This window comes from Pagrus pagrus, assembly GCF_965226575.1.
Source record: "Pagrus pagrus genome assembly, chromosome: 4".
In the NCBI taxonomy this organism is placed as follows: domain Eukaryota; kingdom Metazoa; phylum Chordata; class Actinopteri; order Spariformes; family Sparidae; genus Pagrus; species Pagrus pagrus.
Genome location: NC_140188.1, coordinates 34,837,690 through 34,852,457, shown reverse-complemented (window position 1 = coordinate 34,852,457; position 14,768 = coordinate 34,837,690).

The following is a 14,768-nucleotide window of genomic DNA, read 5'->3' as shown; positions in this document are numbered from 1 at the left end:
CAATGACATGAAACTCAGGATAATACTTCCCCATGAGCCCCTAAGGCTCTGTGCCAAATTTTGGACGACCACCACTAGGTGGCGCTCTTTAAATTGAAGTAATTTATATCTCCACATCCGTTTGTCTGATTGACATGAAACTTGGTACACTTATTGCAAATGCCCTCCTGAGGATGGCTGACGAAGGTCTTACCGCTCCGTCACTAGGTGGCGCTCTGGCGGCAGTTTCATTTTGTTTCTGGCACTGTGCCCACACCATAATACTTATGGATATGAAATTCATTGGGGTGGTACACACTGGCCCCTGTAACTCACACACCAAAAATTACCACTAGGTGGCGCTGTTATCAAGACAAAACCGTTTTTCCCTTGACTGCCTTCACTTTTCATTACTCAACGGAAGTTGTTGCATGAACAAGCCCCGACGGCAGCATGCCCCAACACGCGTGGACTGCGAGGGCCCGTACATCACTGCTCGCAGTTTTAATTATTATTATTTTTCATTATTTTTATTTTTCCCAAATGATCGCATTTTTCACTGCCTGAACATACCCCAAAACTCGCCAAACTTGGAATATATGTCACACCTGGCGAAAAATTTGATAATCTGTTGTCATTGTTAATTTTCGCCACTAGGTGGCGCTATTATCAAGGAAAGTGCGTTTTGCCTTATAACTCCCACATACTTTGTTGCACATTCAAAAACCTTATATCCACGCGTTCAGTGAATCCTCCTGAATCTCTGGGTATAGGCCACGCCCATATCCGCCTACCGTTTTTTTTCGCTAGCTCGCGAAACGTCGCAAACCTACTTTTTCGAACTCCTCCCAGGCACTTTGACCGATTTGCACCAAACTTTGCACACAGCATCTGTGGACCCTCCTGACAAAAAGTTATTAAAAGAATTTTCATATACCAAAGAATACTCGAGTTATTAAATTATAACTTCCTGCAGATTTCGCTCCAGACAGGAAGTGTTGCATATCTCCACGTCGGTGTGTCCGAATGACTTCAAACTCAGGATCCTACTTCCAGATGAGGCCCTAAGGCTCTGTTCAAAATTTGGGATGATGACCACCAGGTGGCGCTGTTTAAATTCAACTATTTTATATCTCAACACCGGTTGGTCGGATTAACACAACACTTGGTACACTCATTGCCAGTGCCCTCCAGAGGATACCTGACGAATGTGTTTCCGATCCGACACTAGGTGGCGCTCTGGTGGCAGTTTCATCTTAGATTTGGCACTGTGCCAACACCATAACACTTATGGATATGAAACTCATTGGGGTGGTATAGACTGGCCCCTGTAACTCACACACCAAAAATGACCAGCAGGTAGCGCTGTTATCAAGAGAAAAGCGTTTTCGGTGAATAACTCCCACATAATATGTCGCACAGTTCAAAGCCTTATATCTACGTGTTCCCTGAATCCAGATGAAGTGATTGATGTAGGCCACGCCCACGTTCACCCCAAATTTCCATTCGCAAAATCGCGCAAACTGAAAAACCTACTTTTTCGAACTCCTCCCAGGCAATTTCACCGATTTGCACCAAACTTTGCACACAGCATCTGTACATGCTCACGACAAAAAGTTATTAAAACAATTTTGATACTCCAATAAACACCCAAAATATAGAATTACAATTTCCTGCAAATTCTGTTCAAACAGACAGTCTTCCATATCTTGACCAAATGCAGTCCCATTAACACACGGACAGTTAAGACATACATACACAATAATCGGGCAATGCGGCCGGGTAACTGGCAGGCCCCGACTGCAGCACACCCCGACACGCGTGGACTGCGAGGGCCCGTTCATCACTGCTTGCAGTTTTAATTTCCTTTTGTGCCTGCCCTAACGCCACGCTTTGTTCATGTTTGCTTTGGTTAACTCCTGCTTCTCTTCTTTCATTGTTACATATCTGCACAGCCTCTGCATATGTCACTTTCCGTTCTGATTTTACTTGTTGCACTTCTACTGCCTGCTGTCTGACAACACATCCACCATATGCTGCTGTGTGGTTCCCTCCACAATTACAGCACTTTACGGTATCCTTACTGCCACACTGCCCATATGCATGTTCCCCCCCACATCTTCCGCATCTTTGTTTCCCTTTGCATACATTAGCAGTATGACCATACCGCTGACATTTATAGCATCTTAATGGGGGAGGAACATATTCTCTTACCCTGAAACTCATGTATCCTACCATCATTTTCTCTGGAAGCACCTCATCCATGAACTGTAGTAGGACCGATTCACTATCTACTTTTTCCCCATTTCTTGAGGCCTGGAGCCGTCTAATTCCTGTGACCGTTCCTCCTTTTAGCACTTTCCTGAGTTCCTCCAGATTTTCTCCCACAGGGATTCCAGTTATCACTCCCCTAGTTCCTCTCTTCTCCCCAACTATCTTCTTTTCCACTATTTCTTTTTTACATATTGATTGCAGTTTCATCGCTTTATTTCTCTGCTCAGTGTTCTTGCATTTTATCAGCAGACTGCCATCACGCAGTATCTTTGCCATCTCAATTTCCCCAATCGCCTTTCTCAATCCGGCTGTTAGTGTGATTGGACTGACTGTTGTTATGTCATTTCCCACTTTAAATTTACCAATGATCTTAGTTTCTTCCATCATTATCTTTTTCCTGACTTCCCTTCCTTCCTCCTCCTCCTCCTCAAATGCTCGTTTATTTGACTGGCTATTTCTGCTATCCCTTATCCCTCTTCCACCTCTCCTGCTCCCACTCATTTCCCACTCCGTCTCGAGATCATCATCCTCCGATAATCCACTCCAACTTTCTATTCCGATCCAGTCACAATTCAGATTATGCCAAACCGCTTATTCCGAAAAACCACCCGACTTCAATTTTCGCTCCAAAATCCCTCGTCTCATTTTCCACCATCCACGTCCTCGCACCGCAAATCCAGGACGAGAGTCAAGTAACAGACAACCGTTCAAACGTTGCAGCGCTGACGTCAAGTTTTTTTCTCACGACGTGATTGGTTGATGCGTTCAAGTCCATGACAAAAGCTAAGTAAAATCAATCTCCGCTGCTTTTTCGCAGCGTTTTCCATAATCACCAGATATGATATATTGTTGGCTGCCAGGTGGGCATATTAGCACGAGAAAGACACAGATGACCATAAATGCCAAGTAATTCTTCAGTTTGAAATATTAAACATTTCACACTGTGCCGATCCCAGAATACTTATGTCAACAAAAGTCATCAGTCATATAAACTGGTGACTGTAACTCACACACCAAAAATGACGGGCAGTTGGCTGATGACAGATTTGACATGACATAATATTGACACACAGCCTCACTGCATGCAGACAAGATAACATGCCAACCCCGTTTTGTTACTGGTAGCAAAACACAAAGTCTTGACAGTAATAAATCACACTTTTTCCTACTGACATTGTATTATTTTGTATACAAGATACAGATTAGATATATTAATACAATGTCAAAATGAAATTATTACTGGAAAACTAATGTAATACCATAAGCACCTTTCTTATCTTGCACTACTTATCATTTCTACCTCTGCCATCCTGTGCAACTACCCAGTACAATACCATTTTCTTTTTCTACATATTTATATTTTCTGTATCTTATTTAAATCTTTTTCCTATATTTGTCAAGTCTACTTCTGTTATCACCTGTACATATTGGACGTCTGTATACCTACTCTTGTATGTATTGTATGTATGTCTACCTGCAAAGTACATTTCCCCAATGTGAGATAAACAAAACTCTCAAATCTAAAATCTAAAGTGAGATTGTGCTTAAAACAATGACACTTAACAAGTCAACATAAACAGCTTTTAAGGAAAAATATAAACTTAGCTTTATACTTCAAATAATGCTTACTTGCCTCCATCAATAATCTTAACTTTTTGATTACAAAACAAACCGACTCTCACATGCTACAGTCAAACATCACAAAAATTGACTTCCATCTTTTACACACACAAAGATATCTAATAGCTAACAGTAACACATCTGGAAGACTTCAAATACTGTGAAAATATGATTGTTTCCTGTCTCAAAAGTGAAGACAATTTCAAAGACCCTCAACAGCATACAAAATGTGTACAAAAGAAAAAAGACACACATTTAATTATGAACAATAACTTTATTAATAAACACAAAAACAACTATCAACAAAACAACAAGAACACAATTTGGATGTCGCCAGGACTCCCTGATGCTACTCCTTAACATGTCCTACACCTTCTGCTCCTAGAACAAACAACATAAACAACACAGTTCAATAAGTTATTACACTTCAATTACACACTGATATAAAGGCAGGGACCAAATGTAACTGACTAACACATTTAAAACTTACCATCTTGGCAGGCCTCCATCAGATCAGCATCGCTGATCTCTGCAGTGTAATAATAACCACAATCACCATTCTGTTACATTCCATATACATACAGTATACTGCTGGCTTACACAATGACTGTACTTACCAGTTGGAAGAGGCTGTGATGGTTTCCTTAGCTGCTCCAGCTCTGCCTGCAGCTGAAGCACTTGGTTGTCCCTTCTGGTGACTTCGTTACGTAGAGCAGCAACTTGCTTACCCACAGCCTGCGCCTTGCGTTTGTGGCGCAGGGCAAGCTCAATACTGTCGTTGGCAAGACAAATGGCCTCCCGGTACCGGTCATCCGGCGGGATGGCAACATCTCGACAACGATACTAAAACATACAGAAGATACACAAATTTATCTAACATTACTCACAAGTAAAATAACTTGCACACTAACACACATTACATGCAGTGTTGACCAAATTACTTTAAAAACATAATGCATTATTTATTTATTACTTGTTACTGTCATTTCGAAGTAATTCATTACATTATAATATTACTGTGTTTGAATTGTAACGCATTACACTACTATTGCATTACTTTTAACTTACTTTCCCCCAAAAAACTGGAAATATGGATTTGGCGTTCTAAATATAATATATATAAAACGCCAAATCCATATTATCTTATTGCACTCAATAGAGTAGCGTTCAAATACAGGTCTTTGCTCAATACCAAATATTCATATCAATAAAAGTGTGTGTGTCATTAAAAAAAAATGTCCTGACACCATAATTTATGAAGACAATAGTCAAATGTCTTCATAATGTTTTCATTAGGACACTTTCCTAGTGTTTTCCAATGCAAAAAAGCCAGATCTTTGTGACCTGAAAATGCTCAAGACAACACTACACACAGCCAATTGAAAACTACAGTAAAAGTAATGCATTTACAGACAAATTAAAGTTACACACAAATTATACTTCTTAAATAGTTATCACTTCAGTAAGCAATGAATACATTTAAAAATTACAATAAATTCAATGTTAAATATTGCTAATTAAACTTATTATTTCCTATAGGTTTACTTGTATTTTGTGCTAAAATTCAAAGTATCTCAGCTTGATTCTCCATCTCTATTTACAGCTCATCAGTCAACGTCAATGTTTACTGTTGCTGTGGCAACAAGACACCGCTGACGTTTGCATCTGTTAGCCAGCTTAGCTAAATCATCTGAACAATAATAACCCATAATATCACAATTCGGCGTATTTGAAGAATATCTACCGCAACTACCAACAGTCACAGCCCTCCGACTCGGAGCTAATATGTTGTCACATGTTAGATTGTCAAAGTTACAAAAATAACGGCTTCAATCCCTGAGGAGCTACATTAGCATTAGCAGCAGCTGCATTCATCAGTAGGCCTACGCAGTTAGTTAGCTCACAACACATTCAGTGAGACGGTCCTGCAGTCGAGACAGTCCTGCAGGCTAGACCGTGCAATTTTACAACGGTTGACTCGACCGACGAAGGAATGTCCGAAGGCATTGTAACGCGCGTTACTGAATTTTTTACCGAGTAAAATATTAACTTTGTAATGCCTTACATTACCGCGTTTGTCAAGTGTATTTTAACGCCTGGCTTCCCACACTTGAAAAAGGAAGGACTCTGACACAGGATTTCACTCTCCCTGGTTTATTTAGCCAGTGACAAGCACGTTGGTAATGAAGAAGGTAATGAAGAAGGTGAAAAACCTTTAAACACAAAAAGAATAACAAATGTGAATAAATTCAGCATGGCTTTAACAAGGTAAGAACATTTTAAACAGAACTTAGTTCTACTTTTTAGAACATTTACTAATTAAATGAACTCATTTTTAAATACATAAATTAAATCTTTTTGCATGGTAATTTAATAAAGCAAAATTCTCTATACTTAAATACCAGTCGATTTTGTCCTTTAATTTATCAGTTTTCAAAATAAGGGTTTAAACAAATTAATTGGCTCTTTATTTTCTTTACAAATTAAGTAGACCAGTTCATGTTACATAATAAATGATAAAGAACTGAAATAAGCACAAATTAAATGTCAAAATAATATTTTGCCAATGATGATTAACATTCAAACACATACCAAACAATCAATGTTGAATTTAATTTAACATTGACAGGCACTATACTTAAATTTGCTCAAATACAGATATCAATGAGCTGTGAGCTTACCGGTAGCCTTTTTTTGAGCCCTTTTTCCCATGCGTTTGGCGGTGTTGCTGTGATCTTTTTACCTTTCTCTGCTGAGAATGTGTCTGCTGCCTCAGCTCCGTTTCATCACAACTGAATGACTGAGTGTCTCCTATTGTTCTGAGATCGGGTGCGCTGCTAATTAGTCCAATCGTTCTCACCTGTTGAAGCAGCGCGTCCGCTGTCGCGTGTGCACGCGCACCCGCTGTCGTGCTCCAGGCGGATTTCCGCAACACCTCCCACTCGATCTTTGTGCGGTGCAACCCGGAAAGATCGCACCTTTCAGTCGAGATGGTCCTCCTTGAACTGATCCTCCACTGGGATGAGTATGACAAGGCGCCTGACGTCTCGATGGAGTATGGTACTCTGGAAATCCTTCCCCTTAGACTCTTTGGCGACAGGTTTTGGGGTCGTCCCTTGAATACACCCACTTGGAGAGACTTTCACATGGACGTCCCGGACAATACCTTTGGAATCAGCGCTCACACCAACAACTCTCGCTAGCTTGAACTGCCCTCTTAGCGCGTTTTGGTCGCAGAGCCAAACGATGTCTCCAATGGCAACATTTCTTTCAGCAGTATGCCACTTACTGCGGACAAACAGGTTTGGACCTGCAAGTTGGCTCCAGGACTTCCAAAAGTCGCTAACTTGAGTCTGCATCTCTTGCAGCCTTTTGAATGAGTAGGTGGTGTAATCAAATGTCTTGAAATCTCCACTATGTGTGGCTCGACCAAGCAACAGGGTGTTTGGTGTGATGTACTGGATGTGGTCTTCACGGCTCTGGACTCTGGCGTCGATGGGCCTTTCGTTGGCAAGGTTGGCAGCTAGCTTGAGTACCGTTAGGAATTCGCTGAAGGTAAGGCCCTCTCCTCTACCAAGACTTTGGAGAGCTCTTTTTGTGACCTTCACAGCTGCTTCGGCAGCGCCATTCCGGTGAGGTGAATCCGCTGGAAGGATCCTCCACGACCAGTCGGACCCATGTGTGGCAGCATATTCTTCTAGTGAGTCTTTGTTTTGTCTTTTCAGGTAGGTGTACATGTCCTCCAGGACAGGTTTCGCACCGATAAAGTTTGTACCCGGATCAGACCAGATCTTTTGGGGATGGCCTCGGATGGAAGTAAACCTCTGGTAAGCGAGTAGGAAGCTCTCTGTTGATAGCGTGTTTGCCAGTTCGACATGGATGGCTCGGCTTGACATGCAGCAGAAGAGCACGCCCCATACTTTCATGCTTACTCTCCTCTTGATATCATCCTTCACCTGGTACGGTCCAAACAGGTCGACGGATGTGAATTGAAATGGTGCAGCTGGACTTGACCTCTCCTCAGGTAAGCTTCCCATTATCTGTTGACAGGTTTTTGCTTTAGCCTTCTTGCAAATTATGCATCTGTCAACGACCTTTTGGGCAATGATCCGTCCCTTGATAACCCATGCTTTCTTTCGTACCCGCAGCAAAGTTCCTGCCACTCCTTCATGTCCCTCATTGTGTGCTCCTCGGGCTAGGAGGGTGGAGATCCAGGCATGGAAAGGAAGCAGGGGAACAGCTTTGTGGTCCTCTTTGAAGGACTGGATTCTGCCACCACACATCAGGAGTCCAGTTATTTGGTCTTTGTAGACAACAAGTCTGTCCGTTGTTGTACTTGGAAAGTGTACACCCTCTTGTGCTGCCAAGCATAGGTCTCGAAACGCATCTTCTCTCTCGTTGACTGTGATGACACCGGAAGAGGGTACTGCCTCCCACTTTTCTTTGTCCCCAATCTTGCCACACAGGAACTTCTTTGCTGCTCTCCAAGTCCACGCTATAGTCCCAACCAGCCGCCTTAGATTGCTGAAGCGTCTTTCATCCAGTAGCTTTCGGACTGTTGCCACTGCAGGTGGTTTTCTGGACGTGGACTCTGTTTTCTGGGCTGTGGTTGGATCCTGCACTTTCAGTTGACTTCGGGTGAGTACTGCAACAAACGTTTTCTTCTGCATTTTTGTTATATTGACTCTAGCTTGTGCAGCAACGTCTTTGGCTGATTTCTTTGGCCACTCACTCTCAGGAAGTTGAAGGAACTTTGGACCCGATTGCCAGTCCGATTCCTCAGTTAGGTCATCAGGACTTGCTCCTCTAGTGATGATATCGGCAATGTTCAAAGGCCCTGGAATCCACCACCAATCTCGGATGTCTGTACTGCCCTGGATCTCGCCAACTCGGTTTGCGTAGAAGGTCTGGTAGCCATAACTTTCACGCTGTATTGCGCCCAAGATGGTCTGACTGTCAACAAGATGGTACCATGTCTCGACTTCAATACGGCAGTGTCTCTGGAAGTAGTTCTTCAACCGGGCAGCAAAGACTGCCCCACACATCTCCGCCTTCACAGGGTCACCCTTGTGGTCAAGAGGGGTCAGCTTGGCCTTGGACTCGACTAACCTCACCATGACACCATGGCTGCAGCTCCAGCGTAGGTACAGCACAGCGCCGTATGCGTGCTCACTGCCATCAGAGAAGGTAATGCCACTTGGTCTTCCACAGGGGTCTGGTGGCGTCAGAGGTCTGGTGAATCTAAGTTGACTCAGGTCAGCGTACTCTTCAAGGAGCTTTATGGCATCTTCTCTGAGTTCTCTGGACAAAGCAGCATCCCAGGTGTCTTCTTTGCAGTACATTACTTTTGCTTCTTGAAAAGCCCTTCGGATCAGGATGGCTCCCTTCTGTTTTACAGGAGCCACAAGACCGAGTGGATCATAGAGACCAGAGACTTGGCTTAATAGTTCTCGTCTGGTGAGTGGATCTGGGGTCTGTCTTCTTACTTCTTCTCTCAGTAAGTTCTGACCAAGGCGCATTTTTTTCCTCTTCTTGGAGAAGTTCACTGCAACCATGACATTTAGCTTGTCATCTTCAATGGTGTAACCAAGGCCAAGGGCTTTATTGTCCTCTTCAGTAAGTTGGTTCGGCAGGATCATATTCTTTGACTCCATCTTCCCACCTCTCTGACCTCTCCTCCCACTTTGATCAGAGTAGACCCAGGGCTTCATGTAGAATCCGCCAGCTTTAAGGATCTGCTCAATGTTGGACGTGAGGACTTTCAGGTGGTCGAGGTTGTTGTGAGAGGTCAGGATGTCGTCAACATATGCATCTTCCTCCAGCACACGTTTCTCCTCTCTGAAGTGACTGAATGAAGGCAGGTTGGCAGTCTCTCGCATGGCGACTTGGGCTATGCAACCAGCAGGTTTGTCTCCGATGTTGACTCTTGTTATGGCAAAATCTTCTATTTCAGCATCTTCGGTGTCACGCCACAGGAACCTGTGCAGGTGGACCTCTCTCTCCTCCAACCAGACAGAGTTATACATTTTGCGGATGTCACCAAGGGCAGCAAAGACACCAGCTCGGAACCTCAGCAGGACAGCTCTGATTGGGTTCAGGACGTCAGGACCTTTGATCAGTATGTCGTTCAAGCTCAGGCCTCTGTACTTCTGGCTGCTGTTCCATACTAGCCTTACTGGGGTGGAGACTGAATGTGGGTTTGGTGCTATCAGGTGACTTATGTACCACACTGGCCCAGTCCAGCTCTGCAGAACGTCTTTGGATAGTTTCACTGCTGCTTTGCGATTCACCATTTCATGGACTTGTGCAGCGTAGGCCGTCTTCCACTCTGGTTCCTTCGCCAGCTGTTTCTCCGTTCTGAGAAATGTAGCTTCAACAACTCTCTTGTTGTTGGGTAGAGATGCTGGATCTTCTGTCCATGGATACTTGGCGTGCCAGTGTGGTTCAGGGCTGTGGTGATCTCCGTTCACATACGTCAAGCCACTTCTCACCATCTCCATCTCTCTTTCTTCAGCCAGTGTCATTTCTTTTCCCCCGGGTTGGCAATTCCCACAGCGACATCCTCCACATCTTGGTTCACAAGCAGCCCCAATGCTTTCCCACTTCCACCACTTCAGAAAGTCTCTGCTGCTAGTGGCTGTATTGGATTGGATGTGGGGATGGTTGAGAGACTGGCAGGCAACTGGATTCTTACAGGTGAGTTCACTGTACTTGACCGCAGCAGTTCTCATGGATCTTGCAAAGTGTGTCTTTGATGTATGGGCCATTAAGTTGACTTCTTCAAAAAGGTCTGGGTGTGTGCCTCCAATGGTCTTACCAAGCGGGCCGTCCCAGAGCACCAGGTCACCGACGGAGCGAACTTTCTGAGGTACCAGCTGGCCTTCTTTGTGGCTAACCAGAAGCTGTATTTCTCTGGGCCTTTCAAGGTCTTTAAGTGGAACATCAGGGAAGATTTTTTGTAACTTGGCAGCTGGAACATGTCTGTGTACCTCTGCAATTTTATCAAGCCCATAGCAGATCAGTTGATGTGACCTGAGAGTGCCTCTTGGAGTGTTGACACGTATCTTCAGGAGGTAGCGCTTAGTTGTGACAGAAACTTTCATCCCTCCAACGCCGTAAACCACCAGTGTCACATCTTCACTCCTAAGGTTCAGCTTGCCTGCAGCTCTGTGTGTTATATAGTTCGTGTCCGATGCCAGGTCAATGAGGGTCCCAATCCTTTGACCATTGTTGGCAGTAACGTTGAGGAGCATCAGGATTACTGGATATTCGTTCAAGCCATTTTCCTCCAGAAGGCCTCTCTCAGCTGCATTAGAGTTGTATGCCCTGGATGTCACATTGCAGAAGGCATCTCGACACTGCTGTGCCAGCTCAGCTGGAAGTATGGAGAGGAACTCTTCTTGGGCTTCGGTGTATCTCTTGCCCTCGGCTTTTCGTGGACCGGATTTGGATGGTCTTTGGGACTGTGGTCTGGTGACTGGACAGAGAAGATAGTGATGTTGGTCTTTGCACTCTGGATTCCCACACAGGTAAGTAGAGTTTCCGCAGTAGTTGCCGTTGTGGACTTCAAGGCATCTCTTGCAGGCACCGAGCTGTTGTGCTGCATCCCTCTTCTCCGATGGCTTTAGGATGGTCCTAAACCTTCTGCAGAAAAACAGTTTCTTTCTGTGTTTTGGGTCACCACAAATGATGCAGCCAACTGTTTCACTGCTGGTCTTGGTTGTCTTTGTTCTGGCGTACTTAAGGAACTTGGTCTTCTCTTTGGTGGATTCAGTAACATCTCTCAACTGATCTAGCTGCTCATATATGGATTCTTGTGACTTCAGGAATGTGATAAGCTTGTCAAAGCGGTTCTGGTGGTTAACAGTGTTTCCCTCATCAGCAGCATAGGTAAGCCAGTCTTTCTTTAGGGTTTCTGGGAGTTTGCCCTCGATGGATTTAGTCACTAGTGGGTTCTTTATGGCATCTGCACTGCCCAGTTCATTTAAATCAAAGAGTGCCTTTTCCACAGTTTGGATGAGCTCTATGATTCTCCTTGGATGGCTGCTCCTGACTGGTGGAGTTGCTTGTAGCTCTTCGACAATTTCGAGAGCGATGGTGGCCTGGTTCCCAAAGCGGTTCTCCAGGACTCTGAAGATCTCTTCTGATGAGCTGTATGATGACAGGCGTAGATCTTTGGCCACTTTCTCATCAAGGCTATCAAGCAGCTGAAATTTCTTCACCTCTTTGGAGCCAGTCGGTTCACCTTGCCTCTGCAGAGCCTCCCATTCTTTCCCCCATCTGTAGTAGTCACGCTGGTTGCCGGCAAACTTTGGTAGGGCTGTGGCTTTTAGCTTAATTGCCGCTACTGGGGCTAAGCCGTGGACTGGGATGGCTTCTTGTTCAGTGTCTGTCTTTATACTTGCTGCTTTAATGAGGGCGGCCTTCCGAGACACCAGCTTGGGAAGGTTCACCTCGAGTTCTCGTACTCGGCAATCAAAGTCTCTTTTCTCGGCAGGCGGAGCCCAGCGGTTCCAGTTCTGGTGTGCTTCTTTTGCCTTGTGCACCAACTTCTCTAAGTGGGTCAGCATAAACTCGTATGTCTCCAGAGTTGTATCTGGCTGAGCCAAGGAGACATTCTTGCACTCAGCCTCTGCAACTTGTAGAGCCAGGGACAGTTCTTTTTCTCCATAAGTGACCCAGAGTGTTTCTCGGATGAGGAGTTTAACTTCCTTCGTCTTCTGCTCACATTCTTTCCCCGTCTTCTCTATGTCGGCTTTCTGTGGGTCGCTCAACTCCTCTGCAGTAGTTACTTCGCACTCTGCTATGTAAGCCGCCTCCACTTCATCGTTTGCCTCCATGACTCTGGAGCTCTCCATTGTAAGCTTCTTGAAGTTCTCCTGTAACTCCTCCACAGACATCTCCATGTGGGTCCTCGTAATGCTGTTGGCAAGACGGGAGAAAAGTCTTTTAACTGTGGTCCTCTCTACTTTCAGTTCATCAAGTGACTTCGCCATCTTTCCCTCTTCGGCTGACGGACAGCAGGCTTTATCCTCCAGGCCCCCAGGTGGAGTATCCTCCTTCTCGGTTGTGGCAAGTGGAGTCTTTGCTGGTCACTGCGACTTCAGCGGTTTTTCACTGTCAAGTGTATTTTAACGCCTGGCTTCCCACACTTGAAAAAGGAAGGACTCTGACACAGGATTTCACTCTCCCTGGTTTATTTAGCCAGTGACAAGCACGTTGGTAATGAAGAAGGTAATGAAGAAGGTGAAAAACCTTTAAACACAAAAAGAATAACAAATGTGAATAAATTCAGCATGGCTTTAACAAGGTAAGAACATTTTAAACAGAACTTAGTTCTACTTTTTAGAACATTTACTAATTAAATGAACTCATTTTTAAATACATAAATTAAATCTTTTTGCATGGTAATTTAATAAAGCAAAATTCTCTATACTTAAATACCAGTCGATTTTGTCCTTTAATTTATCAGTTTTCAAAATAAGGGTTTAAACAAACTAATTGGCTCTTTATTTTCTTTACAAATTAAGTAGACCAGTTCATGTTACATAATAAATGATAAAGAACTGAAATAAGCACAAATTAAATGTCAAAATAATATTTTGCCAATGATGATTAACATTCAAACACATACCAAACAATCAATGTTGAATTTAATTTAACATTGACAGGCACTATACTTAAATTTGCTCAAATACAGATATCAATGAGCTGTGAGCTTACCGGTAGCCTTTTTTTGAGCCCTTTTTCCCATGCGTTTGGCGGTGTTGCTGTGATCTTTTTACCTTTCTCTGCTGAGAATGTGTCTGCTGCCTCAGCTCCGTTTCATCACAACTGAATGACTGAGTGTCTCCTATTGTTCTGAGATCGGGTGCGCTGCTAATTAGTCCAATCGTTCTCACCTGTTGAAGCAGCGCACCCGGCGTCACGTGTGCGCGCGCACCCGCTGTCGCGCTCCAGGCGGATTTCCGCAACAGCGTTACAGCAAAAAGTAATGCATTACAGTAATTGCATCACGTTTGTAACGCGTTACTCCCAACACTGATTACATGACACCACTCTCACCAAATGCAACATTAAATACGTCTACTTACACAAAAGAGAGTAAACCTTGCTCGCAGTGCCTCTATCTCCGGGTCCTTAGTTTCGGGAAGTTTGGTTGGAGAGGGTAGAGCAGCCATTTTCTGTAGAAACATACAATCCATCCACAATTATTACATATCACTCAATCACAGCACTAACGACAACAATATGAATCTTACTTCTAAAATGCACGTTTGCATTTGTGTATTCACCCAACGCTAACGTTGCCACTTTGTAGCTGACGTTAGTCAGATAGCTAGCTAACCCGCAATAACTTGCAACATCAGTACACACTTTCAACACAATGTCTGAACGGTAAAGCAGCCTAGCTTGACTATTATCAGTGTTGCTAATATCTATGTTCCGTTATTAACGTTTAATATCGTCATATTAGCTGTCGTCTTACAGGTGAATGAGACGTGAGGTAGTTACCTTTCATTCCGCGGAGAAAAGGAAAGGTAAAACTCAACTACCGCTGACTTTATAGCCTGCTGATTTATGGGAGGGACAACCTATGATAAATCTCTAGAAACCATGGAGACAACGTTGACTGACAATCACGTCACACTTGACGTAACAGCAACATGCAGCCTCACGCAGCCGAATTGTTTTCATTTCAAAACGTGTGTCGAAACTGACTACTTCTGACTATGTAGGCTAGCACTTTTCCGATTTGCTGATAGGCAAACTAAAACCACACTTATGTAAAACACACACGTCATCATCATGACGTGTACCCTGACGCATCATTTGGAGGAGAAGTGCGAGCTTGATTGCTTAGTTATGCCGAAAATGCTTGAGTATTTGTGTAG